Genomic DNA, 12,172 nt, shown 5'->3' with positions numbered 1-12,172 from the left:
ATGACTAACCAGAACACTTAATGAATACCTGGAAAAGATCAAGCAGTGGCACTTTGAAAACTTGAGAATGCTCCTGGGGTCCAAATGCAGGCCATACCAGAGGGTGCCATCCCAGAAGAGAACAGTGAAGAAGATAAGGAAGACCCTGACAAACACATCTCCATTTGCTCCTCTGACAAACGCATTGCCTGTGAGGAAGAATTCTTCCATTCAGATGAAGAGGGAGAAGGTGGTCGCAAGAACTCTTCTAACTTCAAGAAAGCCAAAAGAGTCAAAACAGAGGATGAGAAAAAAAAGATTCTGAAGAGAAAGAAGTCACAGAAGAGGAGAAAACCAAGGAGGAGAAGCCAGAAGCCAAGGGGGTCAAAGAAAAGGTCAAGTTGGCCTGGGCAAGGTCTGCAGCTCCATCTTCTCCCCAAGCCCCTCACTTTCCCTCAATTTCTCAGATTTTATACTTTCCATTCCTGTGTATTTATATAAAATACATTAAATATAATGTCCCCAGGGACTAGATAGGAACTAGAGACTGGCACAAAGGACAGCGGTGCTGGGAGAACTCTTCCCAGAGCTCCCTTGTCCATCCTGCCCCAGGTCTGAGTTTTGAACCACATAGGATCTGAGTGGAAAGAAAACAACTGGAAGACAAAATCCTGAACTGCAAGTGCCTGCCTAGGAGCTCTGCTAAGGTGCCCTTGTTAAGCTTTTCAGCAGGGGTGACTGTGTCTTCTCGGACCCCTTTTCCGGCTTGGATAATATCAGCCATTTTTAGATTAGTTCTGTTTCTACCTTCCCACCCATCCGGGGCAAGCAGAAAAACTTACACTGCCCTGTCTCCCCCCAATTCTGTAGGTGGAGGTTGTTAGCCTAGCTTCCTTTTTGAGATATTTTTATTTTGTGAGGCTCTTTGTAATAGAACAACACATTTCTATATAAAAAAAAATAAAAAGGAGAAGGGAATGGGGTGAATAAAGTCAGTAAGTTGTATGTAGGCATAAAATTGACCCAAGGAGGAAAAAAGACTTATCTATGACTCAAGTGAAGAAAAGAACAAAGAGCTCTGTTTCTGAAATCTATATATATTATGTATATAATGTATATTATTAAGACTATGGAGGAAATGTCAACATTGCCAATTTCCAAGAAATGCATTCTTCACAAAGATGACTAATAACAATATTAATAGGAAGCCATAACTGACACCCTCACACCTTCTGGGATGGTATACAATTTAGCATAATCCTTATGAAGGACAAGAAAGTATCCACAAAAGTTAAATACTAAAACATCCTTTACCCTGATACCTTTGCTTCTGGGACTTGCCTTACCGATGTATCTGTATATGTGATCACCAATATATATTTTTATATATAAATATTCCCTAATTTAAATTCCAATATTGTGAAATATGCATATGGAAATTATATTTTATATAAATATATATGGAATTTCAGTGAGGGGTTAGTTTTCTATCATTAGATTTAATGATACATAGTTATGAGGTATTATGTAATATTTCAGTCCATGTATACAGAGTCTAATGATAAGACATATTCACTAACACATACATTACCTGGAATCTTAGTTAATCTTTGTGATGGGAACATTTGAAATCTTCTTTACCTCTGTTAATGTATATGTCTAATTGCTGACAAGTATGCTTATTGCCATGCTGTGCTAAAGAATATTTCAAGTTATCCCTCTAACACAACTACAGTGATGCATGCATTGACCATTTTGTGTCTAGCTTCCTTCTTCCTTGGCTATGTGCATCCCTCTTCTCTACTCCTCTATGGTCAACATTATTCCTTTGACACTAACCCTGGAGAGGCAGACACAGTAAAATCCTGGCACTGGCTGGCCAGCTAGTCCAAGCAAATGGCTGAGAGAACCTGTCTCACAACACAGTGAGAGGAACTGTAGGAAACAGGGTGACAGGCTTATATGACATTTGTGCCAACCTTCTTCTTTGCTTGGATAATTAGCATAATTAAGATGCATGCCACTGTTCCCTATTCTCTTTCACCTCGTGAAGAAATTGCTCAAAGCCAAATTCACAGATAAGGTGGAAGGTGGCAGAGGTAACATGTCCAGTGTTCTAGGAGCTCAGGTAGTAATTCTCAGCCCACCACAGTTCCACATCGGTGGGAGGCATAGGAATAAGAAGAGGTGTAAGAGATCTTTCTAGAAGGCTAGAAATCGTGTATGCCTTGATCTTGACAGTGGCTGAATATACAAGTCTACAGATGCCAGTTTCACTGGCTTTTCATATCTGTTCACTTATGACTTTTAAGAAAGCAGTCTCTAGGTTCTAAAACCAGAGAGAATAATTTGGTCGAGACATGGTCCAAGAGTCAGCAGTTCTTGAATCTCCTGCTTTTTCCTTCTCTGTGAAGTCTCATGGTCAGGAAGGATTTAGAATCACCTAGAAACTTCCCAGAACATCATCATTCTCACGACCATCGAATCACAAATATCCGAACACTGGTGAGCAGTGAAGATGTGGGGAAGGACCATCCTGTTTCCTAATTTTTACTGCTCTTCCTTTTTCTACATGAACTTTAAAGTAATAATTATCACTACTGAGTTATTAGGAAGTAACCCAAGGTCCCCAACCTTTAGTACTCATCTTCCCATGAACAGTTGCCTTTGGCAGAGGTTGAAAATATGGTTCCCAATTCCAGTAAGACAGGAAGAACACAAACTTGAGACCAGCTTTGAATAGATGGACAGTAAATTCCAGGGCCACATATATACCCAAGGGTCTCAAAAAAAATCCCCTCCAAAGAAAAGGGTGGGGGAGGTAGGCAAACAGAGGCAGGAAATAAACATGGTTCTCAGGTTCCAGTGTAGAATGTGAGATCGGTACATCTTGGCTGGAGTCTAAGGAATCTTTAAAATCTAGCATGGGACAAGTATGTACCTTACACAGAGTAGAGGGCAACAGATACTGCCCACAAGTGCTGCAATGTAGTATCTAATTTAACACTTAATGTAAGAATATTTAATACTAAAACCTCAATTGAGCACAGAAAAAAAAAAAAAAAACCCTGTTCCATTGCTGATCCAAAATTTTAGGCAGTTACCAGTTACTCAATTGGGTTCCTTCCTTATGTCTCTTTAGGCTCCATCTTGTTAAGGCTAAGAGGGAGGTTGGATTTTTTCTTAAGATTATATTCCCCTATATACTATAGATATAAAATGCTAAAGCATTGACTCCAAAAGTAACAATATTCATATATAATGGGTCATATGGTTACATAAACGTTTACATGTAAAATAGTCATCCCTCAGTATCTCTAGCGGATTTCCTTGTATATCGAATTCATGGATGTTCACTTCCTTTATCCAAAGAAATGTAGCATTCACATGTAACCTACACAAATCCTCTCATATGCTTACAGCCAGCTCCAGACTGTTTACGACACCGAGTGACACTCCCAGTGCTATTCAAGCAGATGTTACTCACTATTTTTAGGGTATAGGGACAAGAAAAAGATGTGTTTCTGGTTAGTGCAGATACATATTTCCCCTGTTAGCTCTGATCCTCAGCTGACCTGCAGATGTGAAACCACAGTGCAAGCATGTGCACAGTGTCCGCACATACTGTTGCTGCGTATGCATTGAAGTACATATGCAAATGCCCACAAAATAAAATTGCTGTGTTCAGGATTCCTCCCACTTTTACACTTTGTCTATGCTCCAAGCTCTCTTTACCTAGTCCTGTCCAGTGTACATGTAATGTGGGTCACTTGATATGTCCCCGGAATTACATTAAAGTATGACAAATGAGGCGAAATTTATTGATTTCAACAACATATTCCTTTCTCCAGTATACCTAAAGTATCTTCATTGCAACATATAATCAACAGAAAAACAAATAATTTTCTTGTGTTTTAAGTTTTCAGCCTTAAATCTGGTGTGCGTTTCGTAGTCATGGTGCAGGTTAAGTGGGAAGGGCCATGTTTCAAGGATTTGGTGCGCCCTGGAGTCAGACGCTGCCTGATCAGTGACACTGTTCTGTCACCTATTCTGAGAACATTCTGGTCCAATCCATCTGTCAGGCTTCACTGTCGGCTTCTGCTCATTCATGCATCTACCTCGCTGCAAGTGCTGTCATTAGTGGGAGGAAACAGCCATAACTCTTGCTAGTGGGTAAATACTTTCCCCCAAAACCCATGTTGAATTTTGAATCCATCTAGAGCTAATCAGGCTGAAATGATGCTAACAGGAAATATTCCTATCCCTTGGGATGGCGCCGTTCTGAAAAAAAGAAACTGGACACAGAGACAAAGTAGACTTGGAAACGGAGGTTAAAATTGGAGTAATGATTCTGTAAGCCAAAGAGCATTGAAGAACGAAGGCAATGAGTATAGAAAGCCTGGAGCTTTCTCTTCCTCAAAGCTCTCAAGGCAAGCATCCCCGGCTGTGCAGCCCATGGTACTGCTATGGAAACTGGCGAACAACTGAAAGGGAAAAGTAGCTAGAGAGAAGTAGCTAGGGGGCAAAGGAGAAGCAGCTGCCTATGGGATAATGGTGTTCTCTGCATGAGGCAAGGAAGAGAATCCCAAGTGGCCTGGCTCCAGTTTCCCAGAGTTAGAATGTTACCCAACGGTTGAGGGGCTCTTACAAAGTGGTTCTGTGTGGAGAATGATCTAGAACAGAGACGCTTCCCATTTGATGATTTTATAAAACATGTAGCAAGCAAAAGAAAGAGAACAGGCAGCCGATACATAGAATCAGAAGATAAAGGACCACAGAGCATCAAGTCGGCTGACTGAGCATCAACTCAGGCACTGGCAAGCGTCTGGCAGAAAGCACTGGGGGAGCCAAGCTCAAGCCACCATACTGAAGCCACTGAGACAACTCCAGGGAAGACTGTCTTCCTCATAGAAGAGATTCTGGCTTTCCATTCCTGCCAGAGGTACTTCTGTGTCATGAGATAAACAGTAGTAACCTCGGCTGGATATGGTTTACCTTTTAGCTGCTCTCCAGGGAGTGATGTTTTAGCCATCTGCTCTTTTCTGCCCTCTGCTGCAGAGTGAGGGGGTAGCCCATGCCGCAGCAGGGACTTGTGGAGAGCACTGGAAATAAACATGTTTGGAATTTAGACAAGGGCAAGGGAGCGCCTTGCTCCTGAGCCTGCTAGCAGCAAGTTTAAAGCATGGTGACGGCCAATCAAAGCAAGGCTATCATCAGGTGAAGGAGGAAGACACAGCCAAGGGAAGCGACTTTTTCCAGTTCCCACACAGAAAAAAAAAACTTCCCCACTTATTCACATAAATATTACCTGAGTTGTAGATTATTTATGACATGAAACCAGAATCCCAAACATCAGCAGAGTCCAGTGGTTCTGAGCTGGGTAAGCTAACGTGAGTTTTTCTTGAACTGCATTCTTCCTATGTTAAGTCCATTAGGGACATTATCGCACTTGGGGCTTTCAGAAGTGGGCCAATACAAGCATGGAGAGGGGATAGGTCATTGCTATGTTGTGTTGACTGACTGGCAGGGAGTTTACAGCTGAAAGTTCTGGAAAAGCGTGAATTTGATACTGGATCCTCCCAGGCATGCTACGATTTGATAGTACTGTATTACGCATTCATAAATTCTGAGTCCGAGAGATGCTATTCACTGTTATAAGAGGCATAGGACATCTCAGAAATCCTCAGCATGTATCATTGATAGTTTAAGTTCAATGCCATCCTTATTAGTACAAAGCTGAGAGTGAGCAGATGAATGGGAACCTGCCAGGCGACAGGAAGAACAACTTAGGGGTTTTGCTTAAAAAGTAAAGAAATGGTGACTGAAGTAAACAGAAACCTAAAGGAGACCTACACCTGCCCTTCAATATCATTAAGTTATAAGCAGCCATATGAGGAATCAAATAAAAGTTACATTCACCTTAAAGGGGTACAGCAGCTTAATAGGAATCTCACACTCCGGTCTACAAGAAGAGATTTGTGGGATTGTTTCAGATAGCAAGATGGAAGGTTTTTCTGAGAGCAAAGAATGACGTTACGGGGCTGGTGTTAGGGTTCAGTGGGTAACAGGCTTTCTGTGAAAGCTCTAGGACCTGAGTTTGCATCATCAGAACTCCTGCAAGCCTAGGGATGTGAGCATCCGTCTGCATACCTAGTAGTCCTCCAGCAAGATGGGAAGTGGAGGTAGGAAAGCCCCTAGAAGCGCATGTGCCAGCTAAACGTGGTATATGCAGTGGTAAACAGGAAACCTCATCGCAAACAAGGTGGAAGCCACGGACTGACATTATCCTGCCTTGTCCTCTCACCTCCACATGTGAACCATGGCATATAAATGCCTGCCCTCTCATAACAATGAGTACGTGTGCATGCACAAACACACACACGCACGCACGCACGCACATGCACACGCACACACACACAGTAAAAGAGTGACATTGTTTATACCAAGTATAAAAGAAACAACTAAACATTGCATCATTTTCTAAGCAATATAATTATCTGAAATATTTTCATTCTCTCTGTCTCTTCATCTGTCTCTCTCTCTCTCTCTCTCTCTCTCTCTCTCTCTCTCTCTGTGTATGTGTGTGTGTGTCTCACTCACTCACTGTCTGTCTGTCTGTCTGTCTCTCTCCAGGTTCTCACTAGCTGTCCTCTAACTCATAGTGATTCCTCTACAGCTACTAAAATGTATCGTGGCTTATGTATTGCCTTCTTTTTGATCCCAATGTAAACCTTAAGTAAAGAGAGACCCAGACTGACCCATTCAATGCTATGTCCTCAATACGCTAAATCTTACTTCACATGGAATATCTGGTGCCCTGTAAAGGAAGGAAGGAAGACCACATTTAGAACTGCGGTGGGATGACGTGGTCTCACTTTAGCTAACAACTCATTCCATTCCCAAGCGTTCACTTGAGGACATGGATTTCAGATGATAGAACCCGCAGTACGCCGTACCTGTTTAAGACAGCAAAAGACCTGGAGTGCACTTTGTCTCATTGGAAATCTTTATGTATCTTTCAATAATGCTCAGCTGCAAGCAAGCATTTCAGCTCCTTGTGCCTTGCTCGCTTTTGTTCTTGAGGTAATGTTACGTGGTCTTTGCTCATCTCCCGACGCCGTGCCCCACTCCTGGAGGAAGCTTTAGTGAAAATCTGAGTGTTATTTATTCTGACCCTCAACCCTGGGGCCTGCTGCTTCAAGATTTCTGTCTTTAAATCACAATTAATTCCACCAGAGAAAGCGCTGGCATTAGAATTCAATTTCAGCTTCCTGGCAGGACAAGCCACATGTCAGCAGTCTCTGCGGACTGCAGCAGGATTTTATGGGAGAAGTCCCCAGCCCACACAGCCAGGAACAGGAGGCGATAGTTTCCTGTATTGGAGGTCAATCACTGCCTTGAATTCACTGCAGGACTGTACTCCAGTGCTACCTAGAAAATTTTCCCTAGATTTAGTGACTTCCACAACGGCTTCCAAGTCCTTGGAGCTGTGTCTTACATTTCCAAAATTTATTAAGTAAGGTCACTTGGGTTGGAGGTGTGAATCATATGCCCATAAATTTTCCAGAGTCAAATCAGGATTTTCACCAATGAATTCATCTAAAGAGCAAGCCTCTTTATACCCTGTGAAGTAAGGCTTCCTTCCCTCGGCCCCACAAGCTCTTAATAATGCTTGTTCCATAATGGTCCTTATCTCTGTAAACAGATGTGTGTGAACAGGATGCTGGCATAATCACACAGCAGTTGACAACACTGAGCTCTGAGACTAGGATGTGTCTGCTTGTTCTCTCTGACCAGCTCTGTCACCCTGGGCAAGTGACTTCTCACCGCAGCTCAGGTTCCTTAACTAATGACCACACCTCCTACACACGGTCATTGTGATGACTGTATTGCACATGGACTATGCTGTTCAGTGTGGTAACCCCTGTCACACGGAAGGTACGCTGAGACAAGTGCAATTCCTGCTTCACTAGCCACATTTCAAGTCTTTGATGACTACACATGGCTACTAGCAAACATACTAAACATTGCAATGGAATAAAATTCTTTTTTAAATGTGTTTTTATTTTTAATTATGTACTTGTGTGTGGCAGTATGTGCCTGTGAACGCAGTGTGCCTGGATGACAGAAAAGGGCCTAGAGTCTCCTGGACCAGGGGGTTTGTGAGCTGCTGATGTGGTTGCTGGGACTGGACTTGAGTCCTCTGTGAGAGCAGTACATAACCTGTCCTCTGTAACAACAGTCTTAACCTCTGAGCCTTCACCAAAAGGCCTAGAGTGGGATTATACCTCTGAGGAAAACTATTACCACAAACTGATTTACAGTCACACACGGACTCCTGCATTGACTGAATTCTTCTCCTCCCACCCCTACCACCAGTTGTTCTTGAATTGGCAATTTGTTTCCTTTGGGTGGTGTGTGTGTGTGTGTGTGTGTGTGTGTGTGTGTGTGTGTGTGTGTGTGTGTGTCTAGACATGGAAGTCAACTGCAGTTGTCATTCCTCACGAGCTTTCCACCTAGTTTTTGGAAATGAGGATCTCTCATTGACTTGTAGCTTCTCAAAGAGAAAGGCTGGCTGGCCAGTGAGCCCCAAGGATCCACCTGTCTCCAGGTCTACAGTGCTGAGTGAGATTACAAGCATGTGCCACCATGTCTGGCTTTTTCATGTGGGTTCTAGGGATGGGAACTCAGGTCCTCATCTTAGACAGCAAGCACTTTCCTGACTGTGGTCTCTTTAGCCCAGTGAGCTGGGAACATTCATGCTAGCTCCTCTGTGTTTTCATAGCGGCCTATCCATGCTGTCCTGGACAAGACTGTACCTTGGTCTTCTCAAATTTTGACTTCTCTGAGGTAACTACTAGAACTTCCAAGCTGTACCCCGAAACCCTTTATTATTCATCCGGTGTCAGGCGTAGTCAGCACTGTGAGCCTCATAGGACTGAGATCACATTCTAATGATGTGTGTGAGTCCCATAGTCCTCAGCTTGCAATAGGCATCCAGGTGTTTGCAGGAATGAATTTTTCTATGACTCAGTTTGCACTCCTCTGGGTGTTCTCTAAAGCAGATCTGTGCCCTGAGGCAGGGTTCACAGGCGTGAGCCCGTAGGTGCTGCTCTGAGACCAGAGGCCAGGGGATATCTTTTTCAGGCATCACTTTGCCGTTGGGTTTTCCAGGAGACTCTCCAGGGATGTCTTGGTCTCTTGTCATAGATCAACATCTGTGAGCTCATCCACAATCTTTTCTTGCCTATGCTGTGAAGTGAGGCCCTTAGCGCTCCATTACAATCGCCTAGTCCTGGGGTCTCACTCAGTATAATCACTGACAATAGTGGAAATGAAAAGTTTTTTTCCAAGCCGCACCCCCTACATCTTAGAAGAATGTATGCGGGTGACTGCACTTTTCAGGATCCCTCTAAGAATTTTCTGTTGAAATATCAATCTTAAAAACTGTGGTATACAGAGGCAGGTATACAGAGGCAGGTATACAGAGGCAGGTATACAGAGGCAGAGGCAGGTATACAGAGGCAGGTATACAGAGGCAGGTATACAGAGGCAGGTATACAGAGGCAGGTATACAGAGGCAGGTATACAGAGGCAGGTATACAGAGGCAGGTATACAGAGGCAGGTATACAGAGGCAGGTATACAGAGGCAGGTATACAGAGGCAGGTATACAGAGGCAGGTATACAGAGGCAGGTATACAGAGGCAGGTATACAGAGGCAGGTATACAGAGGCAGGTTCTTTGCCACTGGAGGATGGAGACTCAGAAGTGGGATCGATGCCCTTATAGACTAGAACTCCCAAGAGAAGATCTTAGGCAAGCACCTCTTCCTGCCACCCTTACCCTACCCACATAAAGAAATGGAGAAATTGGGACCTGCAGCTGCAAGGAGGCCCTCACCAGAACCCAACAGAATGAGAACGCTGACCTTCAACCTCCAGTCTCCAAGAACATGAGCAGTGTTTGTGTGAGCTGTGGCACTCACTGTGTTCTGTTAAAGCAGCTTCTACTGACTGACAGTATCCATGCTGCCTCTACTACTGTAGCTCTGGAGACTTAGAAATCCTCTGTTCAGTTCCCTAACTATGAACTGGGAAACATCCTCCTCACAAGTGAGATGTGCTGGAGTGCTTGACTCTGAATCCTACACTTAATGAGACCAGTGAGTCAAAGAAGAAGGTTCCCAATTCTGTCCTTAAAATACAGAAGCCGGGGTTGGGGATTTAGCTCAGTGGTAGAGCGCTTGCCTAGCAAGTGCAAGGCCCTGGGTTCAGTCCCCAGCTCCAAAAAAAAAAAAAAAAAAAGAAAAAAAAAAAAGAAAAGAAAAGAAAAGAAAAGAAAAGAAAAGAAAATACAGAAGCCATTCCTGACAGCATGGCCCAGCATTAGGGACTCACTGATCATCACGGGATACTGAGAGCTAATAGTCACATGTACGGTGCTTACTGTGTACCAGACACTCTGTTCTGGCCTGCATCACTTCATTCACCTCCTCAACAATCCTAGAGAGATGAGGGGAGCGGGAGAGTAGAGAAAGCAAGAACCACGGTGTTTAGTTTACTCTTTGAAGACACCAGCTGTCACCTCCGCTGAAGCATTTTGCTCCTTTGGAAACATCTATCACCAGCACCAGGTCAAGGGAAGAACGAAAGTCCATCTCTTCAAAACCTTAGTAGACACACCACAGATGTAAAACATTACTGTGGTAGATCATGCTCTGAAAAAGCTCCAATGGCTTCTTTGGTTTATATGCACTTATCTAGCTTTATGGATGAAGATCATTCGGACTTGAGATAGAACTCAGGTGGGGAGCATTGCTGCACAAGTGTGAGGAAGTGAGTTTGGTCTTCAGAATCAATGAAAGAGAAGCCAGGCATGGCGGTTCAGGCTTTCAGTCTCAGCACTAGGAAAGCAGAGACCGGCAGTGATTTCCTGGGGCTCACTCGACTGGCAGCTTAGCTTACTTAGTGAAAGAGCCTGGAGGACCCCTGAAGAACAGCAGCAAGACTGGCATCTGGTCCCTGTATGTGTACACGCACACGTTAGATGCACAGTGAGCGGATGCATTTCTGTAGACTTCAAGAAGAGGATCGGCAAGGTTTTCTGTAAATGCTCAGTTAGCACATTGTTTACGCTTTATCATAAGGAGCGTCTCCTAAATGGCCAATGCCTAGAACACGTTTCAGCTCAGATTAATTGCAATCTTTTGGGAATGTGGTGCCAGATATCCATAGTGAATGGTCCCGGGAGATGCTGGAATGCAGTTCAAACTAATGATGCAGAGGCAATCCAGACTGAACTGCTGGCGAAGAGACATGCTACCTCTCCAGAAGGAAGAATGCATGGGACGTAAAGAAACAAGCAGGAAGAAACAAATGCTTTCATTTTTTTCCAACCTGCAGCCTCCCTTAGTATCTGCAGAGTCTAGCAAAGTGAAGCAATGGTTTCCAAAACACATAGGCAAAGCACACATTGCAGGACATGAGTGATGGATTTGCAAGTGAGCAAAGTCAAGCAAGCCTAGCTCCCTGCCCTTTGGCTGCTGCGCATCCAGATATACATTCCCATCCATTTATAATTTCCATGTAACAGGTAAGCCACTCCACTTCCACTCAAAGAGAAACTAATCTTCCTGTAAACAAAAGCATCTTCTGTTTCCTAAATAAATAAATAAATATCACAAGTTCTATCAGGTATTACATCAATGATGAAGATGTAATTCCTATAAGATTCATCACAGTCACCTCTGAGTCTTACTTATCTAGAGGCAAAACTATAAATATAACCTCTACATAATGTAATGAATTCCTTACATCTTGGAAACTAGCAGAGTTTAATTATAGGCTAGGGTGATGGTATCCAGTCCTCCCACTTTCCTCATTGATTTCTAGCCCCATGAAATCTAATGCTTATGGAAAGAACGCCATACAATTTACTTATTGGAGTATCTATTGGCTCAGGTTAGAGCCCAGTTAAGGATGCTGTCTTCTGACCTGCAGGATAACAGTCTCTATAAAACCTCCATCCCACCTTCAAACTACTGTACTTTCTGGTGATAGTAAGGCTTGAACGGAGAACTGTAATTCTTTAGCAAGGCCCATGCTGTGCTTTGTGAAAATAGTTCCTTAATAAAGGTGGTACTGTGTGGGATGCTCAGTCTACAGACCAGGTGCTTGGATTATTAGCCTGCC

The 12,172-nt window shown here is 43.5% G+C and overlaps 1 protein-coding gene across 1 annotated transcript in view; it reads left to right on the top strand.

Moving 5' to 3' along the window:
• The window catches only part of Cadps (calcium dependent secretion activator), a 442,640-nt gene that overhangs the window by 153,114 nt on the left and 277,354 nt on the right, over positions 1-12,172 (top strand).

The sequence above is a fragment of the Rattus rattus genome, chromosome 12 (genome assembly GCF_011064425.1).
Source record: "Rattus rattus isolate New Zealand chromosome 12, Rrattus_CSIRO_v1, whole genome shotgun sequence".
Taxonomy (NCBI): Eukaryota; Metazoa; Chordata; class Mammalia; order Rodentia; family Muridae; genus Rattus; species Rattus rattus.
This window is presented reverse-complemented; position numbering and strand designations above follow the sequence as displayed.